The 17,028-nt window shown below is 34.2% G+C and overlaps 1 protein-coding gene across 1 annotated transcript in view; it reads right to left on the bottom strand.

The window, feature by feature from the left end:
* LOC134529537 (histone-arginine methyltransferase CARMER) overlaps positions 1–17,028 on the bottom strand; it is a 202,268-nt gene that overhangs the window by 19,112 nt on the left and 166,128 nt on the right. The window lies entirely within an intron of this gene.

The following is a 17,028-nucleotide window of genomic DNA, read 5'->3' as shown; positions in this document are numbered from 1 at the left end:
TACTTATTTCATGACATTCAATTCTCAACACAAACATTGCAACACTCACTTCGAAATACAATTTATTACACCAAAATAGTGACCTTAATTCCACAAAACTCAAGTCACTATAAAACAAATTAATTTTGTAACATTTTAGTGACAAGTTCAATCTTATAATTTATTGTTGTTGTCCTCATAGTAAAGTTGTAAGGATGAAATCAATGTTTATGGTCATGTAGTGAAGTTTCGATTTTAAGACAAATATCAAGCTTTATGAAAACATTCAAGGACAATTCCATTTTTCAACAACAAAGTTAAATTGATAGTTAACTTGAAATTTCAAAATGTAATTTCAAGGTGTTTAAGAGTTAATTTGAGTTAACTGGTCTAGGTCAGATGGGACATGTAGAAACATAACCACTAGTCCCCATATAAATAAGTACAGTAGCTATATAAATTTTGCAAGTCAACAAAATGTGAAAAAAATACTTTCTTGGATACTAATAAGCTTTGCCATGTGTGGTGTAAGTTAGTTCAACAGTAAGTCCTATACATTACAAACATATGTTTTGTTTCCTTTCCAAAGAGGATTTAACTTATGGGGCAAGTTTTTATCATTTCATACTCATTTATTTTCACTTAAAAATATAATAAAGTTTAGGGCTTATCAAATGGTTTTATAGAACAAGAGCTATAGCTTAATTTATAGGCTGAATTTAATTTTTCTAAACATACAATATTTTTATGAAACTTTTCACATTTTAGTAAAAGTAGAGATTGCAAGTTGGCAGCAGCAACCAACTGAAACGATAGAGCAGAATAATTACAACCATCCAAACTGCCTTTTAGAGTACAGGAAGCAACTTGTCCTAGAATTTTTCAATTTTTATAATTTTTTGTGAATTTTTTTTGAAACTATATCTAAACATAATCATTTGAACATTGACTGTATTTTAGTTTGAGTATTGTCTGGGATTAACACCTGGTTTTAAAATCCTACTTGAAACAAGAATTTCAAAGAAACCCGGTTCATTAGTTTAGATAAGTTAGACCTATTGCCGATTCAATGCCCGTTTCAAAGTCCCTTTAATACACACTGCACCCATACCAGCATGATTATATTACGAATCCATTTAACGTGAACTTTAATCCGAATGTAAACTGTTGTTTATCTTTCTCTTTGTTCGCATTTATATTCTACTGTAATTTGTATTTGTGTATTGTGCACATGTTTGTAAAATAATCACAAATATTATTGTTAAATGGTTATATAATATTGAATTAAAATTTTTTTACACACACCACTCCAAAACTATGTTTTGATTCCCGGAAAACTTTGGGTTGGTTAGAAGAACCGTTCACAGAACATAATTCATAACTACTGTAAAATTCCAAATAATATTAAAATATTGAAAAATATTTCACAGGCCGCTTCCAGTTTTTGCATGATCCCGCTCACGTAAATATAAAATGAATACATGTAAATATAATTTTAATATATTTATATCACCATATCTATTAAAATACAATATTGTAATGTTTCATATTTTATAATGGTTTGTCTAGTTAAAAAATATAAATAGATACATTAAAATGTATCAGTGTGTGTTTGTAATTAACCCTATGCTACATTTTCTGTGAAAATGTTTTTACAGTTATTATTGTTACCGCATGCAATGTACCACAATAACTAGGTTAGAATGTTTCTGTACATTTTCTGCAAGAGCACTTTAATAAAGGCCAAAGTGTCTTGGTAACACAGAAACTTTAAAATAAAATGTATATCTTTATTATACAAAAAAGGAAGCTACATATGAGAAAGAACAATAAATTTGCAGTGTGATAAGTAATTAAAAAAATGAGAATCTAATTGTCTAAACAAGAATGAATAAGATTTGTGTAATATGTACTATGATAAAAAAATTTGTCAGGGAAATTAAGTTCTATGGTTATATAAAAGTTTGAATAAATTATTGCACGATTTATCATTGTATTTATAGGTGTGAATGTTTTACCTAAAATCATAATTCCTTAATCCCTTATTTGAAAAACCTTACAAAATTATTTAGTGAGACACACAAAATCCATTTTATGTCTACGAGTTAAAGTATGTATTGGTAGCATTTACTTTCATTAACTGCAGATGGTATAGAAAAACAAGTTCAATGATGTTTGTATGCAAAACTTGGCATTAAAATTGTTATAAATCTATTAAATAAGCATATAACTAAATTGCAGTCATTTTTTACTACAGTAAACTCACTATTATCCACGGGCGGATGATCCGCACATGCTACGAAAAAATACAGCACATATGTAAATCTGTATTTTATTAAAAGTGAGCAAATTTGAACTCTGCTGACGAGTGTATTGTGTGCAGTATACAGTAAAATGCCACAGGCCTTCTGGGAACTCACGCAGTAGGTTGGCTGCGTTGCTATTTTTGTCTCTGCCGCACTTTGTTTCTAGTTGTATGGTTGAGCACTTTTATGTTTACATTACTGAAATGTATTGTATGTTAATTATTTAGTAAAATACTAAAATTTTAGCATCATTAAAAATTTTTTACTGTTAATTGTAACTTTTACTGTACATAAATGTTTACATTTTTAAGTTGAAATTAATGTTTCCTTTTTTGTTTCCCATTTTCGGCTCTTTTGCGGATTATCCGCGATTTTCACTATCCGCGGTGGCCCTGCCACTTAATTTCGCAGATAATCGGGAGTGTACTGTATATTGTAATGGAATTTTACCTGTGATTGAGTAAAAAATCATAGCATGATAAAGTTAAAAATACCAACTAAATTGGATTGGCACTTGCAATTAAAACATATGTGCAGGGTGGAACTGATAGTTATATATAATCTTACAAATGCCAATTTTTCTTGTAAATATTTACATTTGTTTTAACAATCAAGGTTTGGCCTTATCTTCCATTTTGAACTTTTGTTTTTGGCTAATACCAGATTATTGCGGAAAACAAATTTAATGAGACTTTACTTATGTGTTAATTACCAGCTGTGGGAACACAGAAAATAAATGTGACCACAATGCGACTACACGTACGAAAAGTTTGTTATAAATACTTGCCCGAAATTTTACAAATAGCAGATTGTATCTCATAGATTTTGTGAGAAAATTTAGGAAGAAAACATAATATGCAAATGTTATTATGTACATACATACTTACCAAAACCTCCATAGGGATCAGCCTAAAAAAAAAATGACATGAAAGTGAAATAAACTAACATAATCAGTGAGGCAAAGGCTTTTGAAGGTGTGCATGGTTCTGAGAGACAATGGTCAAGTTCTTTTTACCATCAATTAAATTGTTATTAAAACTGCATTTTCTCATGGATGATGACTTCATGCACTCTGTGAAATAGAGTACCAGTGTAAAGTTAGCAGTGGCCTAAAACTAGTCCTCCTGTTAAAACTCAGGTGTGTGTGCGTGACCTAGTCTTGGGACATAACGCAATTGTTTTACATTTTTTTTTTAAAGCAATTGGAGATCCATCCCTACAAGGGTACAAGTGTGTTTGTTAGAGAAGCAAGCATCAATAATACAACTAGTGGCTAAAAGAAATAGGAAGTAGTGTCAGTGGTACACATGGAAACAATTTTTCTTAAAATTCTTTTTGCCAAAAGTGGTCACCAGTTTGGTTTCAAAAATCATAAAAAGAAATTCCAGAAAATAAATGCAGAGCAGTACACACGTTAAAAATGAAAATTATCTGACCATCATGCAAGCCTCCTACCATCGTATTGTCTTAAGAATAAGGATTATTCCTTTTTTTCCTCTTCTTTCAATTTAATGTCCGATAATTTTTAAAACTCGGGGACACTATCATTTTTTTTACACATGAATAGAACCTGAGAAAAATGCATCTAAAGAAAAATGCTTGCAATTAGAAATGTAAACGATTTAGACGAACATGAATGTTAAAGGAAACTAAGAAAAATATGCTCCATTCAAGCCAAAATCATATTCAAAAGCTGTTCACTATGTTTATAAACCTCCATTAAAATCAAATAGGTTATTAATACAATAAAAAGTACATGAAGACCTATAATTAATATGAACAAGCTAGATCTTCATGCAGGGTAAAATACGTGATTATAAACAAACAAATCCAGTTATTGCAAAGTCACATTATGTAGAAAAAAAGGAGCTAAAATTTTTCTTTTTTTTTTATCGTGGAAACAGCCAGGAAACGAGTGAGCTTCAGTAATTCAATACTTGACAATGGAACACTTGCAGCTAGTTTCAATATTAAATTCTAGATAGCAGCCCAAGTGTAGTAGTTAATATATTGTTTTTAAAATTAAGCTTCTACTGTAGCCAAACTACCAACACGTTCCCTACCAAATTTAATGTACATACCTCTGTGTTTTACAAATCTTAACTGGAATAAATACATTTCCGTTAAAAATTATTTCCACCCATCACAAAAACGTCCTTGACTACAAATGACAATATCATGAACAAAACTGACAAAGATTTAAAATATGCACAAAGAAATTATGGAGGCAGACCTTCCCAGTGTACATGAAAGTCAAATCTTCCTCTACAAACATAATAAACAAATAACTAGTACAAAAATTGTTACAGCACACACACTTGCAGTAGGTATACAAGAACATGTAATTTTTTCAATTGACCAACTTTACTTTCAGTTCAAAACTACTAAGTTTTGATATTAACAATATATATACATATATTTACAAATTGTATATTAGCAATGTGTGCTTCTAATTTAAGATTCACAGACTATTAGTATTTACCACTTAATAACATTTTACTGTGAGTGATACATCCTTAAACTCACATTGCTCACAATAAAACGATGGAAGTCGTATAATGCCAAAATACTTCCAGCCAACTGAGTCGTTTTCAATTTCCATGGTGGGGTTAGAATATTGTAAACATGGAAATAAAATTATTATTGGCTGTATTATACAAGGTAATAAATTAGTAATTGCATGAAACCAGGCAGAATGAAATTGATTTTCTATTAATTATTCATATTGTTGCAAAAATACTTTTAATGAGTTCTGTAAATATTATAAAGCATTTTCACAAACAAAACCAACAATTCCCAGCAGGCAGTTGTGAGAAAATAAGACAAAAACATTATTATCTTTTCTAGCCACAAGTGGTTTTTAAAGGTGCTATGCATCAGTGAAATTAAAACTTTGAAACTATTTTAAAGCAACATAAACTACTTGTGGAAAAAACAGAATTTTTTAAAAGTGTTTTAAGTAACTGATCAAATATTTTTCTTCTTCAATTTTTTGAAATTACTCTGCAATCAAATCTTTGTGAAACACTATTACTAAGCACATTTGAATTAACATAACAGGTAGTCTCATAGCACTACTCTCAGGTATGATTGAATGTGATGTTATTACAACTGAAATTGAATCATATTTACATTGAAGACATAAATCAATACTCTCAATAAAATTCAGTTACATTTCTTTGCTTACATCCTTGACCAATGTCAGCAGAGTTATCTGAAACCTCTCCATTCATATGTCCTAAAAACCAACCTGGCACTGTTTTAGCAAAATTCATGTGTAATTGTAATAACACCAAGTACTCACTGCCTAACCAGAGACAATGCACACTATGCAGAAATGTGCAACACCACAGTAGCTTCTGACTGAATGGTGCACTAGTAAAGAACTTGAAACACACTTGTTGTGTGCTAGGCATTTGGTCAGTTGCATTATAATATTATGATGGTACACTACAACAAGTCAGAAGTTGGCAGACGTGCTATTGGTGTACGAACAAAGTCATTGCAGTGTATTTTTTTGCATTACAGTTAAAGGAGACATTACAGAATTTTGGCGAACATTATGGCACCTTTCAATCCTCGATGCACAAAAAACTCTTTAAGTGACTCCTTAAACCAACATACAGGATGATGTTGCAGATGTTATAACATCACCATAGAAACTCTGCATAGACTTTTAAAGAGTTATAAATAATTTTGTAAGGACAGTTAAATTTTTATTTTACAGAATTTTAATGTCTCATCATTATGCAAAGAGGCCACACATGCTTGGGGTGAGAGTTGACACAGCCCCAGAGTTACAATATCAAGTCCCTACCCTTACCTCCGATCCGGAACCAGAGAAAACATATGAAAAAAAATCTTGCTAATCATGCTTGTCAGATTTGTTAAACTTGTAATAGCTACACATAAGATCAGCAATCGACCTGAGGCAGCTGTTGACGTGGTTAGTAAGCCATTAACAGTACTGAACATGTTGAAATGATCCACTGATAGTAGTTGTGATACTCTCGATATATTTTATAAACAGAAAGCTAGATATCATTCACATAGGAACATGAAGTCTTAAACGCACTCACTAAGCTGCCTACACTTGTCCAAAATGGCCATTTTTAACACTCCTAAAGTATGCGACTGTCATTAAGTTGATGGCTAAATACAAGTCATATGCTGACATTTTAGAGTTTATTTTAGCCACAAGGTACTGACGTTCTACTGCTTTTTACCGGACATGATGATGACGTAGATATTGTGCAGAGGCACCAACTAGTACAATTAAGTGTGTCTGCATGCTAGTTCACAGGTATGCCATGTGGCCAGTAAGCAGTAGAGTCGTGACTCGACAGAGGTACCCCAGAGTGTCAGCTCCCCGGGATGCCACTAACGCTGATTAACACCACAGGTGGTCTGGTAAAAGCAGTTTTACTGGGTTACACAACACTCATACACATGCTGCCCCAATGACATGGCCTGTTTCCACTTCCAGGGCTGTGGCTCGGCACTGCACGTATTTAGACAGTCACTTACTCCATGACCAACAAGCATATGTTAGACCAGTGGAGCCTATTCCTGGCTAAGTGATACTGTTGGCATTGCTTTGAATAAAGGGTTGTGAAGACTTTTAATGATAATCACCACACGGGTGCAGATGAGGAACAGTCATGGATTCCAAAATATGATACTCAGACTTACAGTCTGTGAGCACATATAACCATACAAATCACAATCACAGTTGCCCATGCAAAAAACCATGGGGACACTGAATTGACACTAAAGTTAGACATGTTTGGCACATCCTGACAAAACGTACAATCCTACACAGAGCACTAAGAGACAACAAGGGCCTTTAATTAAGGATATGCCATGAGAGCCAATTTTACCTGAAGATGTGGGACTGTGTGCACATTTCACCTAATGGTGGCGGTCCCATTCTGGCTGAATGGTAAAGTCGCAATAAGGTGAAGCTTCCAATAAGGTGAAGCCGGGGTCGCAGCCCACTATCAGGTTGTAATGCTGTGTAATCCGTTATGAAAATCCAAAGAGACATAAAATGTAAAAATGTACAGTAAAGCGATTAGTGTTTGAAAAACCAGTCATGTGGGGCTAGCCGCGGAGCCAGTGAAAAAGTGACCTGAAAAACTGACACTATTGCTGAGATGGTCAGTTGCGACGACAAGGTAATGAGCTGCGCATCTAGCCCCAGAGCAGGTAGAATTGGAACTTAATTAACCCCCTAATGGCCACACGCCGATAGGAGTCACTTCACTTGAAAACATGCATTTACTTGTCCTCCGATTAAGGCCATGCTTATGAGAAAATTACACTGGACCAAAACATCAAATGATTAATAATTGCCTGATTAATTTTGTTACAGTAATGAGGGCAAGTTTGCTAAAACATAAAACCCTTGGTGGACCATCACGCTGGCGACAGTCAATAGTATGTGGTGGTGCTTGTTCGTTGTGCAGCACATCATCACACCAACTACATTCTGGCATGTCTAACCGTGCACATGCCTTGGTGAGGCGGCGATGAGGCAAAACGCCCTGTGGAGTATGGGTGTCATCAGAAGAAAAATAAAACTGTTTTATATCTATCAGCATAGCAGTTGAATAACTTACTGAATGGGATGTGTGATACATCTCACTTAATGCCTACGGTAAGAAGTGAATATACAATGTACCCTCTTTTATCGCATAATCATCGCACGCGCGTAATCGTCGCACCCATATTTTAGGCCGTCAAAATTGGGATAAAAAAACTTCTCGCGTACACTCACATGATGTTTTTGGTCCCACTAGTAGATGCCGAGCGCTTTGTGTAGGTATTTTTTTGTATAAAACAATGTATTTTAAAGTAGAAATCTAATATTTATTCGGTCATTACCACTTACTTAATTAATTAACGGAAAAATACAAAGTTGTCAGAAGAGTAAATTTTCTTATAAAGACGTTTTTAAACATTATTTCCTTTGTCTGATTGTCTGCGTCGCCGCGGTGTAGGTATCTTTTTCATATAAAACGTGAATTTTAAAGTAGAAATCTAAAATTTAATTTAGGTCATTACCACTTATTTATTTAACGGAAATACGAAGTTGTATGACGTAAATTTTCTTTTAAAGACGTTTTTAAATGTTATTTCCTTTATTTGATTGTCTGCGCTGCTGCGGCGTACCGCTTATAAAAATGTAGCCAGCGCATCATTCATGTTTGGTTATGTTGCTTCCCGTATAGAGCGCGCGCACGTAGTCGAATATCGATATCTCGCCGATTGGATGCAACGCGCGCTCTGTGTCAGGTGCCGAGTTAACTACATTTGATAGCCCACATTCTTTCGTGGCAAGTGTGTACTACGACACGTTAGTTCACGTCAGATTCAAGTGGCTTGCGTTCGCATTTAAGTTTTGGTTTTTCTATTTAAAGTTGAAGAAAGGTTTTTGTTGAATGAATTATTAATATAGATTGTTTGGCGTGCTCTTGTATACTCCACCTTTTTTTAAATAAACGTACTTTCCATGAACGGGTTTTGTTTTTATGAATAACTTTACCTAGCAAAAAAAAATTTTTTTCGTCGCACCCCTACTTTTCAAACTTGATTTTAGAATAAAATGTGCGACGATTATGCGAGAAAACACGGTATGCATAACAGATCAGCGACATATGGTCCAAGTGGTTATATGCTGTTTACATCATCTGTACGAAGTAGAAATTCATTACACAGTAAAGTACATCCTTTTTAAATCTCGGTTTTCAATTGTCTACAAGCTATTTTGCATTTAATAATAGTTCAGAATAAAATACTTTTATTTTTGAGTACAAAAATTGAGTGTTTTCTCCATGAACACTGAAATGAGATTAAACTAAATTATTTAGTATAAAGTATCATGACTACCTAATTGGCTGATGTAGAATGCCATAAAAGGTCAGTGTCTAAACATTAGCAAGATTATTTCAAATACATTTTGTTCACTGATCCTCTCAGAACAGAGTTCTACCTTCCCTTCTTCAGTGTCTATGTTCAAGAACTGTGTCATGTTGCACTGTTACCCTGAACTAACACGTTTCACTGACCGATACGCTGTGACTGATGTTTTTGCAATAGTTTATGACCACATAAGACTGGTTAGCTTTGCCACAATAAAGATTTTTATTTCAAACCATGAGTAATAAGAATATTATTCACCTATTACACTATTTTAGTTTCAGTCTTGCTTGCATTGTAGGATTTTTATTTTTCTGTCATTAATATTAAGTGAAGACTTTCCTGTAAATTAATCATGAAAGCTCTTTACTATTGTATGTTTTGTCTCAAATTTTCTCAGATAATTTCTACATAAGTCAGGGGCGAATATTCCATGGAACCAAGGGAACCATTGGTTCCCTACTGCTGACAAATAAATTAAATAAATATATTACTACTTGTCAACTATCGTAAATAATTCAACTTGTATTTTTTGAACAGCTCGCCCTAACACTTTGTGTAGGCGCGTTCGCGCGTTGAACCTCTTCAGCTATCGCTTGATCTCTCTCACGCCTCTCTTTCTCTCTCTGCCTTCCCCGATTCCCCCCCCCCCCCATAGGGTGCTTCCATTGCTTTCTGTGCCTTCATTGGTGGCTGACTCCTTATCGGATCTCTCCGCCTTTGTCTTCGGGTGTTTCCGTCAGCACTCTGCTTTGGCTGCCGACCTGGGGAACCAAGCCAGAAGGCTGGTTCCATCGCGTGCCGCGTGACGTATTCTCTAGAGAAATTTTGTGCTTCGCGTTGCGTAAAATAACTCGCCTGACAGCCTGAAAGCAGATTTACTGTGGTAAGAATACGTACTTTATTATACTTCATTACGTCCCAAGTTTTTGGTGAAGAGTTTCGTCAAATTCAAAAGTGGCCACATAGCTACAGCATTGTTGAACTCGCTCATTGCGGTAGGCTTGGCCAAGGGAACCGACAGTCTATTCTACGGGCCCTGGCCATGGAGGGGACTTCAAGCGGAGTGCGGAGGGACGAAGCTGTCGCAGGGTGCAGTTCAGGAGGGGAGGGAGCAGCAGGAAACAGACGCGCTTGTGACTGCGTGGTAGAAAATTTACTTGTTTCATATTTGGTGCTAAAAGTTTCGAACAAAAACGAGTTTTAATTTTGTTAGGTAGACCCACGCCAGACATGTCGTGTATGGTAACAAATGCTAAATCAAGCGGTGTGCAGTGCAAAAGACACTTCAAATCTAGTTTTTACAGTTCACACAAATGGCTTACTGCTTGTAAACAAACTTAAAACTGTACTGTTGGCCTTGTTTAATGTTTACTAATGAGAAAGGAGTTTGGAATAAGAGCGGTTTTAGTGACATGAACAATTTTCATAAAGCAGCTCACAGACGAGCTCTCGCAGCCAAATATATCAGGCGTCTGTAAGCTAAAGATGTTTGGATTCAGTCATGTTGATCTGGATCCAAACGAACAACTCCGTGCTGATGTCAAAAAACACAATGAGGCTGTGGACCGAAACAGAGAAGTATTGTAACATTTGATTGATGTCATTATGTTTCTCGGGCGACAAGAGCTTGCGTTCCGAGGTTACGACGAAAAAGAATGTTCCTCAAAACATGGTAATTACAAAGAATTAGTGAAATTGTTAAGCAGTTACGACTCAGTATTAGCCACACATTTGGAAACTTCTAAGGTTTTCACAGGTTTGTCTAGTAACATACAAAATGATATAATAGAAAGTATTGCTGAAGCGATTGTAACGGAAATTAAAACACAAGTTAGTCAGACTCTTTTTGTAGCACTAATCCTTGACGAAACGACTGATGTTGCCAACATGTCGCAGCTTGCATCTGTACTGCGGTAAGTAACCAACGAGGGTAACATCGAAGAGAGATTCCTCGGTTTTACAAACGTTAGTTCTAACAGATCAGCAAAAGCACTGGCAGAGCACGTTTTTAAGTTAGTATTTGAGTATAACTGTGGTGAAAAAATTGGTATCTCAAACATACGATGGAGTTGCTGTTATGGCTGGTCATCTGAATGGGCTACAAAAATTAGTGAGAGAAAAATATGATAATGTTATATTCATACATTGTTGTGCGCATAGACTCAATCTTGTGCTTTCGCAATCACTCAACAACATTACTGATTGTAAGATATTTTTCAAAACATTTTGTGTGTTTGCCTCATTCTTCTCTCATTCTACCAAACGAACACAGGCATTAGACAAATTTGTGAGCAAACTATTTCCAAAAGTATGTCATACAAGGTGAAATTATAATTCCCGCTTAGTTCATACTATTTTTGAAAACAAATCAGATCTGATAAGCCTTTTCGAAAACATAACCGAAAGTCCTGATGAATGGGATAACGAAACCCACATTACTGCACGTGGCTTCCTAGCTTCATTAAAATAATTCAATTTTAATTTTATGTTACTAGTTTTTTCTCATTTATTTTCCATCACAGATGCATTGTTTCAGATTATTCAAGCAAAAACTTTCGACATTAGCTATTGCCTTCAAAAACTGAAAGAAACAGAAAAATTAATTTCTGAGAGGAAAAACATATTCAGTTCAACTAAGAAATGGCGTACATCTGAGGAAAATGATCCAGAAGCTAGCTACAGAAAACTGTATTTTGAAATTATTGATAATATTCTAGTTTAGCTTGCTACACGATTCAGCTCACTCAAAAATATGAAGTTCCTGGGTTTAATGGATCCAAATAAAAATGAGGAAAATGAAAAAATATTTCCCGAGGAAGCATTCGCCTCTTTAAAATCTTGTTATGGCAACTACTTCGATTTACCTCGTTTAAGGAGTGAGTTAATTGCAAAATTCAGTTTAGCAGAGTTTAAATCAAAATCAATTTATGAGATACTGCAGGTATTGAAACAGTCGGATTTAAGTGTTGACGGTTTTCCTGAGCTGTATAAATTGTGTTCGTTAGTAGCTACAATTCCAGAACAAGTGCATCTGTCGATCGCTCGTTTTCCTCACTGAAATAAATTAAAACCTTAAACAGAAACGCCCAGAAACAAGAAAGACTGTCAAATCTTGGACTCATTTCAATTGAACAGAAATTATTGCTTTCCCTGAAACAAAGTAAAACTTTCTAGTGATGTAATTGACAATTTTGTTTGCAAGACACGACGACTAGACTTGGTTTACAAATAACTAAGTAGCAGCCCACCTCAGCAATTCCCCGGATGTGGATATTACCGGACAATGTTGCTGGTCAGCAAGTTTACTCAAGATCTCCTGTATTCCCCGCTCTTGCATTCCAGTGCTGCTCCACCCCACCTCATTCACCTGAATCAGTTCTCAAGACCACAAATGTTAAGCGCCGCCCAAATCTCTCCACTCCACCAATAATGTCTACAAGCTGACAGGATGGTGAGTAGGAAATTTCCTAAATTACAGAGCTTTCTTCAATATTTTAGTTTCAAAATTGTTATGTATGCACAGATTTTTTAACATTTTGGCAGTATATATATTGAGATTTTTTAAGATTGACTCGTATGTATTCATTGCTTAAGCGAAATAGCCCAACAAAACGACCATACAGGCTCATGCTTGAAAGTGAGAGTTAAGATTATTAAATTCTGTGTGACTTTAACATGTATTGCATTGACTACCAAAATCATAATTTCGTGAATTTTGATATATGCTGGTGATATGTTTCCGAGCGTATCTTTCACTGTTTCACTGATTAAAAAATCTTGCTTCGTGAAACGACGATTGCTCAAGTTTTAGTCATACCAGCTTTTTAATTTTCTTATAATATAGGAAATGTTGACTTAACATTTTGTAGAGAAACTCTTAGGCCTAGTTTTCATTGACACTTAAAATTGTTTTGCTGCGGAAGCCGCCTTATTAGTCGAGGCAACAAAAGAAAAATAGATGAAAAACATACTAATAGACCCATTGTCGGGGGTGATCGGAAGGTGGGAGGGCTGTTTAAAGGTACAATTAATCGCTTTTGCTGAAGTATTTTCCAAACTATGGGTTTTAGCAAAAAAAATTGGTACAAAATTAAAGAGCATAAAATTTCCTAGAAAAGAGATACGTTAAACCGCTTAAATAGCACCAATTTGCACCTCAAAATCAAATTTTTTCGGGGGAGGACCCCCAGACCCCCTACCTTAATAGGGGGTGACAGTGAACATACTTGGTTCCCCCACTTTGAAATTCACCCTTCGCCACTGACATAAGTATTATCTAATAGCAGTAAAAACTCATGCAAATGTTCATAATCATTATAACTTGTGTGACATTTACAATTCGAAAATAACATTCAGTGAATAACTGGTCAGAAAATTTGCAACCCAAAAACATTGCAAGGGAGCTATCTGAATATTTTATAGGAAAATCCCTTGAGCAATATAAATTACAAGATACTGAAATAACCAACTTGGGATGCAAGACCAAGACTTAGGAAATATATTGTTTTAAAATTTGTTTTCCATTTTAAAATTTTTTTGTGTAATTTGATAGCTAACACACTTACAAAAGTTAACAAAAACAAGTAATTCATGAAAAATTAAGTTAATTTCTGAAAACATTGACTAATTAAAGCTAAAAGCAACTAAGAAAAAAATTGCTGTATTAAAGTAAAACCCCAAATAAAGGTTTTGATAATTTCCTTAATAAAACCACCAACAGTCACAAAATATGATTGAATGATTTTAAAAATAGTTAGAAATGGCCAAAGGCTCCTAACATTTGCCAAAAAATATTTTTTAATTAAAATATATTACTTATCACGAAGATGATCTTATTATTACTGAACAGTGAAAAAAAGTTTTACGAATTGTGTGTGGTGCTTTACATTTTTTTCATTTGATTGAGTTATTTGATACATATATCTACACTTGTAACAAACATTTAGAGCACATGTGTATTATTATTATTATTATTATTATTATATTTTCCAGTTCGAAGCTGTAATACTCCACTGACTTAGGAGAACTTAAGTAAAAAGTAACTACATAGTACAATTTTTAAGTAACAATCCCTACCAACCATCAAACAAGAACAGTTGTTCTAAAAAAAATGTATGGTCTTAAGACTTGTTTACCATTGTCCACATTTATTTCATAATTTTTGCTTTGTTTGCATGAATACATTATCATATCCATAAAGGATAAAGATCGCAAGCTTTCGCGACCATGATCGGGAGTTTCTTGGTTTCTGGATTGTAGTTGCATCGAAACGAATATTTCACCGACGTTTCAGTCGATCTTGCAGACACCATCATCAGCGTAGCAGATACCTACTGAGGTTCTTGGAAATACTCCTGCCTTTAAATACTCTCACCTAAGAGAGGAGTGTTTCCTGATTGGCTGCAGCTGTGGACCAATCAGAAACTTAATTTCTTCTAGATGGCTGGTTCGTTTGGTCAATTAGAGCCAACCATAAAAAAAGGAAGGTGTTGATTGGTCCACAGCTGCAGCCAATCAGGAAACGCTCCCCTCTCTGGTGAGAGTAGTTTAAAGGCAGGAGTATTTCTGAGAACCTCAGTAGGTAACCACTAACCTGATACTAACCTGATGACGGCAACTGCAAAGTCGCCCAAAATGTCGGTGAAATCTTTGCCTTCGTCATGGCTACAACCCAGAAGCCAAGCATCTTCCAGTATCATATCCAGCCATATATCTTTCTTGAGGGATCTTAGTTTAATTATTTTCATTCAGTTGTAATACCTAATGTAATTTGGGCAATATCTCACCATAGAATGTTATCAATTTGAAACTTAAAGTAAAGAATGCGAAAAATCTTACAGCAGAATGGACAGACACATACAGTTGTAGTTACTGCGCTCGAGCACAATCGCTCATGAGCCCAATCCTCAAATTAATATTCAATAATAAAGTAATGAAGAAAAGTGAAATCGTTATGCTAATAATCTACAGGTGTGATAACAGGTGAATAAAAATACATCTGAAAACACAATCACTATTCCTGAAATCACTCAAACAATTTTCACCAGATTATGGAATAGAAGGTAACATTCCATATATACTTTTTCTGAAGTTTAACATAGAATAGTAACAGTTTCTAGAGAATACAAGCTAATGTTAACACAGTATTTGTGTTTTTTCTAATATTTGGGTCAAATAGCTTACCAACAGAACTGATGAAAGATTTTGTAACTGTTTTGTTAAAATGTTGGTTGGGTTTCAAACATGTATTTAAACAACTTTCTGTGCCATTAAACCGATGTCTGTAAACTTGAAGCCTTCTTCATCACAATTATTTTGGTACTACAAAATGTGGAGGCCATCTTAAATTAATTCTCTTGTGTTATAAAATTCATCACACTAATTTGAATTTAACATATTAAAAACATACACCAAAAAAAGTATTTTCACAATACGAAAGAATACAACCAAACTGTCAGGAAGGTTCTCTCAGTATTGTTTAAACAGTTTTCTGCCACTTTCTCTTAAAAAAATGGTCACAAAAATCATATTAATGTAATATCAAATCACAATATACACCATAAAAATTAAAACCAAGATTGTAGTGGAAAGATGAATGGTTTATACTTTCCAAAACAATAACATGCATATTATCTAATGTCATAGATATAAAACACACAAGCTCATTTATTATAAAACAAATTCGATTTTTGTAGAAATGGTAAACAATGAAACTTTTGAATGATGAAAACAGCATTTTTGTAGGAAATATCACAAATAAATTGGTATAATCGTGACCAAAATTGTTAAACCACCTTTCATAAAAATGTCATGTGCCTATTTTGAGCAAACAAACTTGACTCTGTTTATTTAAGGATTAAGTGTTGAGGCTCAGAATCACATGACATGCTGGTTATTTCATTTTTGTGGTACTAGTTTGGTTTACAGGCTAATCCTGCAAATTAACACTAAATCTCGCTTCTATTTGTTGCTTGGTTATGAATTTTGCCAACAGATTATTAATTAACATTATTTGGAGGTTTTATGAATGATTCTCGCAATGGTGAAGAATGAATTAAATTACTGTTTTAGAAATAAACCATATCTAGTTCAAAATGTATGTCATAGAGTTGTTAATTGGTTTTTCATCAGTGTCTAAGAATTGTGTTATTTAGAAAAGCCCGCAAGTATGTCTTTGAGCATTTCTGCAGCCAATCAGGACAAACTATGACTGTATAAAATGTCACTCCAGAAACTCAGGAAACATTAGTTGTATTTTTTATTGTTGAACTAACCAAAAAAAGTACCAAAAATAAAAGGTTTGAAAACAAACGGCTTGGCCATGACCAGCAAGCGCAAATTTTTCATCTCACAATTCACTTCATATCGTATTCTGAGCTGCCGATGATGTAACCAGTTGTTACGATGACTGAGTGACAACTAGTTGGACAATGTGATAACCTCTGTTTACATTGTCATGCAAAGAAATTATTTTTTCCTAAAGTATAGCAGGTTAGATTCTATTTTGTATTGTTATCAATAGTAGGGTATCATAAAATAATAATATCAGTATAATACGGAAATTTGTAGTCACATTAAATAGTTCTATGCTAAGTGGTAACTATACAACTTTTGAAGAAAAAAAAACATCTACTCAAAACCTAATTATTTTTAATTCAGAACAGTCATTAACTAACCTCTTAACTGTTCTCGAATTGATGTTAAATTCTGGGACATTCTGTATAAATATTCTACAGAGTTAAAAAGTTTAAAATTTGTTCTTTCAGCCATATGTTACAAAACACATCATAGAAAAGTCAGCAATCATATATGAATGCAT

The sequence above is a fragment of the Bacillus rossius genome, chromosome 2 (assembly GCF_032445375.1).
Source record: "Bacillus rossius redtenbacheri isolate Brsri chromosome 2, Brsri_v3, whole genome shotgun sequence".
Lineage (NCBI taxonomy): Eukaryota > Metazoa > Arthropoda > Insecta > Phasmatodea > Bacillidae > Bacillus > Bacillus rossius.
Note: the sequence above shows the minus strand (reverse complement) of the source record. Positions and strands in the feature narration are given on the sequence as shown.